Raw genomic sequence first — 7,478 nt, 5'->3', positions numbered from 1 at the left:
AAGAGCTTATCAAACTTTAGACAAGGCCAGAATGAAAGGAAAGACTTTTTTATTTTATTTTATTTTATTTTATTTTATTTTATTTTATTATCTAACACTTTTTTTTTTTTAACGTTTATTTGCTTTTGAGACAGAGAGAGACAGAGCATGAACGGGGGAGGGTCAGAGAGAGAGGGAGACACAGAATCCGAAACAGGCTCCAGGCTCTGAGCAGTCAGCAGAGAGCCCAACATGGGGCTCAGACTCACGGACCGCGAGATCATGACCTGAGCCGAAGTCAGACGCTTAACTGACTGAGCCACCCAGGCGCCCCTGTTCATTTTATTTTTTAAAAAATTGAGTTGAAGGAGCCCCTGATCTGCTCAGTTGGTAGAACATGTGACTCTTGATCTTGGGATCATGAGTTCAAGCCCCACATTGGGCATACAGCTACTTGAAAACATTTTAAAGTGACCAATTCAGTGGCACTTAGTACATTCACAATGTTGTGAGCAGGAGGAGTGGCAGAGAGAGAGAGAGAGGGAGAGAGAGAATCCCAAGAAAGCTCTGCGCTATCAGTGCAGAGCCTGACACAGGGCTCAAACCCACAAACCGTGAGATCAGGACCTGAGCTTAAATCAGGAGTCAGTCACTTAACTGACTAACCCAGGCACCCCCAGCACATATATTCTTATATGATACATGAATGTGGTGATGGAGAAGACAGAAAACTTTTCATGTTGCATAGCCTGAAATTGGAATATTTCAAGACAACTATTTTTATCTCAACCATCTGGGTATCTCCATCTCTAAATGTTTATCTTGTCCATTCATGAGTTGACTTCATGTGTGTATTCCATTGTGTCTGTCCAGTTTGTCTGTAAGTGTGAATGAGCTTCAGCCTGTAAGCCCTGGATTGTAAACTGTTAGAGAAGAGACAAGGTTTAGCTAATTTTCTCTGAAATCATGTGTTAGCATGGCATAACACCACACACAATGAGGGATTTAATAAAGGCATTTATTCTGACCTTTGGAAAGAGGCTTAGTACTTGCCACCAGTTCTCATAAGGATGGGAAAAGTTGACTTGATCTACTTTTCATATATTGTTAGCCTAGGAGCATATGCAGAATGAGATAGCTGAGGCCTACTGCTAATGTCTACTGGTAAATGTCTGTGTGGTACAATAAGAAATATACTTGGTCTTTGTCCCTGGTTCCCGGCACAGAGCCAAACCAGTGGAATTTCCTGATAGGAATGTATTTTGTTATTTAAAAAAAATTTTTTAATGTTTATTCCTTTTTGAAGAGAGAGACAGAACATGAGCAGGAGAAGGGCAGAGAAAGAGGGAGACACAGACTCCAAAGCGGGCTTCAGGCTCTGAGTTGTTAGCACAGAGCCCAACACAGGGCTTGACCTCATGAGCCATGAGATTATGACCGGAGCGGAAGTTGGATGCTTAACCCACTGAGCCACCCAGGTGCCCCTGTATTTTGTTATTTTTAAGGGGCCCCTTCTGAGCACATCTGAATTTATATTAATGAATGACTTAGGTGGGGCCCTAGATCGCCTAGTGATGGAGCTGGTCACCAGAAAAGCTGGAGGTTTGTTATCTTTTTTTTTTTTTTTAACTGGTTTCTAGTTTAATTCCACTGACACTGTATGATTGCTATTCTTTAAATTTGTTAAGGTGTGTTTTATGGCCCAGAATGTTGTTTGTGTTGGTGAATGTTCCATGTGACCTTGAGAAAAAATGTATATTCTGCTGTTGTCGGAAAAGTAGTCTACAGATGTCAATTATATCCAGTTAGTTAATGATGTTGTTGAGTTCAGCCATGTCGGATACTGATTTTTTGTATATACTGATTTTCTGCCTGCTGGATCTGTCCATTTCTGAGAGAGGGGTGTTGAAGTCTCTAACTGTGGTAGTGGATTCACCTCCCTAGGTCACAGTGATGAAAAAGAGAGGTTGTTTCTGGAGGCTGATTTTGGAGTAGAGAGATGGAGTTTTTTGGTTTTTTTTTTAACTAGAAAAGACGTTTGTAACAACATGGATGGACCTTGAGGACATTATGCTAAGTGAAATAAGTCAGAGAAAGAAAGACAAATACTGTATGATACCTCTCATATGTGGAATTAAAAATAATCATAAGAGCAGAGAGTCAAATGATGTTTACCAGGGATGGGAGGTAGGGAAATGGGAGAAATGTTCTTTATTTATTAAAATTTTTTTTTAATGTTTATTTATTTTTGAGAGAGAGAGGACAGGTGACAGGCAGAGAGAGAGGGAGAAAGAGAGAATCCCAAGCAGGATCTGCACTGCCAGTGCAAAGCTGGACATGGGGCTCGAACTCATGAACCATGAGATCATGACCTGAGTCAAAGTTCGACGCCAACCAACTGAGCCACCCAGTTGCCCCGAAATGTTATTTAAATGTATATACTGGCAACTAGCACATAAATAAGTCCAAGAGAACCAAAACACAACACAATGATTATAGACAATGACAGTATTATAAACATTAAACTTGGTAAGAGGCTAGATCTTAATTGTTTGCAAGACTAGAAGAAATGATAACTATTTGACAGAGTTGTTAGCTAATGCTACAATAACAATCATTACGATGTAAATGTATCAAATCAATATGTTGTACACCTTAAACTTATACAATGTTGTGTATCAAATATATCTCAATAAAAAAAGATAAATACATATGAGTGTATTTTTATTTATTTATTTATTTTGAGAGAGAGAGAGTATGTGAGGGGGTAGGGGCAGAGAGAGAGGGAGAAAGAGAATCTCAAGCAGGCTCTGCACTGTCACCACAGAGCCCATTGGTGGGGCTTGAACTCAGGAACCGCAAAATCATGACCTGAGCCAAAATCAAGAGTCAGACGCCACCAAGGCTCCCCATGAATGTATTTTTAAAAAATTTTTAATGTTTATTTTTGAGAGAGAGAGAGAGGAGTGTATTTTTTTTTATGTTTATTTATTTTTGACATAGAGAGCGCCAGTGGGGAAGGGGCAGAGAGAAAGACAGAGGATCTGAAGGGGGGTTCCACGCTGACAGCACAGAGCCCGATGTGGGGCTTGAACTCACGAACCATGAGATCATGACCTGAGCCAAAGTCAGATGCTCAACTACCTCAGCCACTCAAGTGTATTTTAACATAGGCATGATGAATAAAATTACTTCAATTTGGTAGAATTTTGTCCTAAAACTGGGGAATGAGAAGGTAGAATACTGAATATACATTTATCTTTCTTTAGCAGTCTTGCCACTTGTAGTAGGTGGAATGGTGGCCCTCGGAAGGACATGTCCACCCAGAATCTGCAAATGTGACCTTACTTGGGAAAAAGGTCATTACAATTAAGTTAGGGATCTCAAGATGAAATCGTCCTGGATTATATGGGTGGGCCGTAAATCCAATGACTGCTCTGCCTTTTTTTTTTTTTTTAATTGAAGTATAATTGACCTATGACATGTTTCTTTCAGGTATACAACATGATTTGATATTTGTATATATTGCAAAATGATCATCACAGTAAGGCTAGCCAACATCTGTCACCACATACAGTTACAGATATTTTTTTCTTGTGATGGTAATTTTTTAAAATGTTTATTTGTTTGTTTATTTATTTATTTATTTATTCATTTATTGGGGGCGAGGGGCTGAGAGACTGGGAGAGAGAGAATCCCAAGCAGGCTCCATGATGTCAGTGCCGTCTGGTGCAGGGCTCAATCTCACAAACTGTCAGATCATGACCTTAGCCAAAGGCAGACGCTTAACTCACTCAGCCACTCAGACACCCCTCAATACAGTACTTTTAACTATAGTTGTCATGCTGTATATTACATCCCCATGACTCACTTATTTATTTATTTATTTATTTATTTATTTATTTATTTATTTATTTTGTTTTTTCCCCGGGACTTATTTATTTTATAACTGGAAGTTTGTACCTTTTGGCCACCTTCACCCATTTCATCCATCCCCCACCCCAATAACCAGTGTCCTCATAAGAAGAGATATTGTACACATAAAACTAATACAATGTTATGTATCAATTACATCTCAGTAAAACTGGGGGGGAAAGAAAGAAGAGTACGTAAACAGGAGGCTGTATGAAGACGGGGAGGCAGAGGCTGGAGGGACTCTACCACAACCAAGGAACCGTCTGTAGAGGCTTCTTCATGAAGCCAGAAGAGGCAAAGAAGGACTACCTTAGAAGCTTTGGTGGAAGCCCAATCCTGCCAACACCTTCATTTAGGACTTCTGGTCTCCAAAGCCGTGAGAGAATAAGTCCTGTTGTTTTAAGCCATCAAGTTTGTGGTTACTTGATTATGGCAGCCGCAGGAAACCAATGTACCACTTCTGACATTTTCTTTTATTCTGACCATTTAAGCTCCATGAGGAGAGGGGATGTGCCCTCTTTTTTGGTGCTTGGCATCACATAGCGGGTGCTTAATACACTCGAATGATATATCAATACGAGCCGGAAATGGTACTGGCTCCACATTTCAGTGGTAGACGAATTGTCTCCCCAATGCTGTATATAATATCCATAGAGTCTATATGTGAATGTGGATCTAATGGACAAGAGGTAACTAGTTTTACAAGGTCTGCGCCTTTGTTAGAAGAGTAGTAATATAGGCGAGCATAATACTGGGCTGGATAGAAGATTTGGCAGCTAGTCCCGTTTTCATTGCTGCCTCACTTTGCCGCAGGCACCAAGGCTCCCTTCTGTGGCTGTTTCCCAAGGCTTGAAAAGAAAACCCTGTCCCCTTTCTGCCTACTCATGGGGATCAAGGGGGAGGAGGAAAGCCTGTAAAATGCTCCAACTTTACTTTAGAGAATTATAAAATGGCCCCACATTGTTTGTTTTACTCTGTAGAAAACAGTTTAAAGTTCTGTTTCACGTATAGCATCCAGATTCTTCAACCATTCAGCAAAGTGTAAGACATAAGCTGCTAGTTAATAATCATTATCTCCATTTTACAGATGGAGATACTTAAGGTGGAAGAGGGTTATATGTTCAGGTTGGCAAAATAATTCACCAGCAGAATTCCAAAAAGATTCTGAGTCCCGGACAAAATGATTCTGTGGAACCATCTGTTCTCCAGCTGCATAGACAGTTCTATAAAATGCAGTAAGTATTGTTGAGACTATTTTTACCATAGCAGAAGTCAATCAGACATCTGGGATTCAGATAAGACCTGGCTCAAGCAAATCCAATGAAGAGATGATTTTTCATTCTACTGGTGAGTAGATTTTATGCCCTATCTACAGCTTTGGTATTTGCACACACAGGTTAATTGAGGATCGTTAGAGAACCCTTCAGTCTTCTAAGTCATGAAATTTAAGCAACAGTCACAAAGAAGATGAATTACATTGGGTAAAATAGTTACATTTGTGAAGGCGACCCAACAAGCAAATCAGACCCAATTTTCAGATACCTTCATCTGGCTCATATCCAGGCAACCAGTCATGCACTAATCTAATGATGTGACATAACTCTGATGGGGGATGGGTGGGGAGTGGGGGCAGAGATACAAATGCTGGATGTGAGACAGTGGTAGAAGGTAGAGAATTGTGAAAAGTGGGTGATGGATACAAGGAGTTCATCACTCACTTCTCTTCACTTCCTATATGTTTGAAAATTTCCAAAATAGGAAATAGCTTAGTATAGCAAGTTGCTAACCAACTTTGCAAAAAGGCTCATATGGTCTTCTATGACTTTTTATCTTTGAGAGAATCCATTGCTAGAATAAAAATAGCTAGCTTTCTACCCTATTGTCTTATGAATACACATGATGTTGAGAGAAATAGATTATTCAGTAGGTTTTTAAAAAATGTAGACAACAAAACATTTGCTACTTCTTGAATTTGAGACAAGTTTTGAAATTATTTGACATAGCCCATTTTGAATTCAATAAAATTTTGGGGGGGAATTAAAAAAACCCAACTCAGATAACATTCTAATGACATCCTAAGCAAGTAATTGAACTGCAATAAATATCTCACGTGCCTGGGTAATACTTTTTGACTCTGAAATACAAAGTATTAGGCTGTTATGATTACCTTAGCAATCAGACCACATTTTCCTGAACCACAATTGGTACAATTAGCACACAATTGAAAGAAAGGTGTCATATAAAGTTTGAAACAAAGAAAAAAATTAATCACATAATTTATCTCATTTATTGAAAAAGTATGATGTTTAACCAGAAAATGCCTCTCAAGCTTCAGGAGGTCCCAACTTAAAGTATTTAGAAAGTGTGAACTTATGAGAGAGTGAACTTATTTAGAGAGTGTGTACCTTATTTACTCCCTAATGGGTGAGGTTTTTTGTTTTTTGGTTTTTTTTTGGGGTTTTGTTTTTGTCAATATCCTATTCCTTCTTAGTCTTACAGAAGAAAGAATTCACTCAAACGTTTGTTGGGAGCTTACTTTTTGCTAGGCACAAAATAAGTTTGCCTCAAGAGTTATAGTTTTAAAATGTTCTCCAATACTTGGAGCACCTGGGCAGCTAAGTCAGTTAAGTGTCGGACTTTGGCTCATGTCATGATCTCGTGGGTTCGTGAGTTTGAGCTCTACCGACAGCTCAGAGCTTGGAGCCTGCTTTGAATTTTGTGTCTTCCTTTCTCTCTGCTCCTCCTCCCTGCTTGTACTCCCTCTCTCTGAAAAATAAGCATTAAAAAAAAAAAATGTTCTCTACCCGTGGTTGTTGTTGTTTCATTTATTTGTTTTTATTTTAATTCCAGTATAGTTAACATAGTATTCATTTCAGGTGTACCCTTGGCTGTTTTCATTACCTTCCTCTGGCTACTCTCCAGTTTTATAAACTCTTTTTTGGTGTGTTTTTACTACACATCCTTATTATTGTTGTTGTTGTTATTTAAATGTTTATTTATTTTTGAGAGAGATAGAGAGAGGGTGACAAAGGACCTAAAGCAGGCTCTGCGCTGACAGCAGAGAGCTTGATGCGGGTCAGGGATTCGAGCTCATGAGCTGTGAGATCATGACCTGAGCTGAAGTTGGATGCTAAACCAACTGAGCCACCCAGGCACCCCCAGCATCTCTATTATTATCAAAGCTTTATTGAGATTTAACTCACATACCATACAATTTACTCATTTAAATAGTAAAATTTAATAGTTTTCAGTGTATTTACTCAGTTGTGCAACTATCACCACAGTTAATTTTACTTAATTTATTATTTTAAATGTGAACTCTATGCCCTTTGTGGGACTTCAACTCATCACCCAGAGATCAAGAGTCACGTCTCCACCAACTGAGCCAGCCGAGTGCCCCCACCACAGTTAACTTTTAAAATATTTTCATTGCCCCAAAAGAAACTGCCCACTAGCTGTCACTCCATTCCTCTCTAACCCCCTCAACCTCTGGCAACTACTACTCTACTTCCTGTCTCTATAAATTTGCCTAACAGGGACATTTCATACCAGTGGAATCAAACAATATGTGACCTTGTGTGACT

This window comes from Panthera pardus, unplaced genomic scaffold (genome assembly GCF_024362965.1).
Source record: "Panthera pardus isolate Hobbes unplaced genomic scaffold, ASM2436296v1 HiC_scaffold_15, whole genome shotgun sequence".
NCBI classification, from domain to species: domain Eukaryota; kingdom Metazoa; phylum Chordata; class Mammalia; order Carnivora; family Felidae; genus Panthera; species Panthera pardus.
This window is presented reverse-complemented; position numbering follows the sequence as displayed.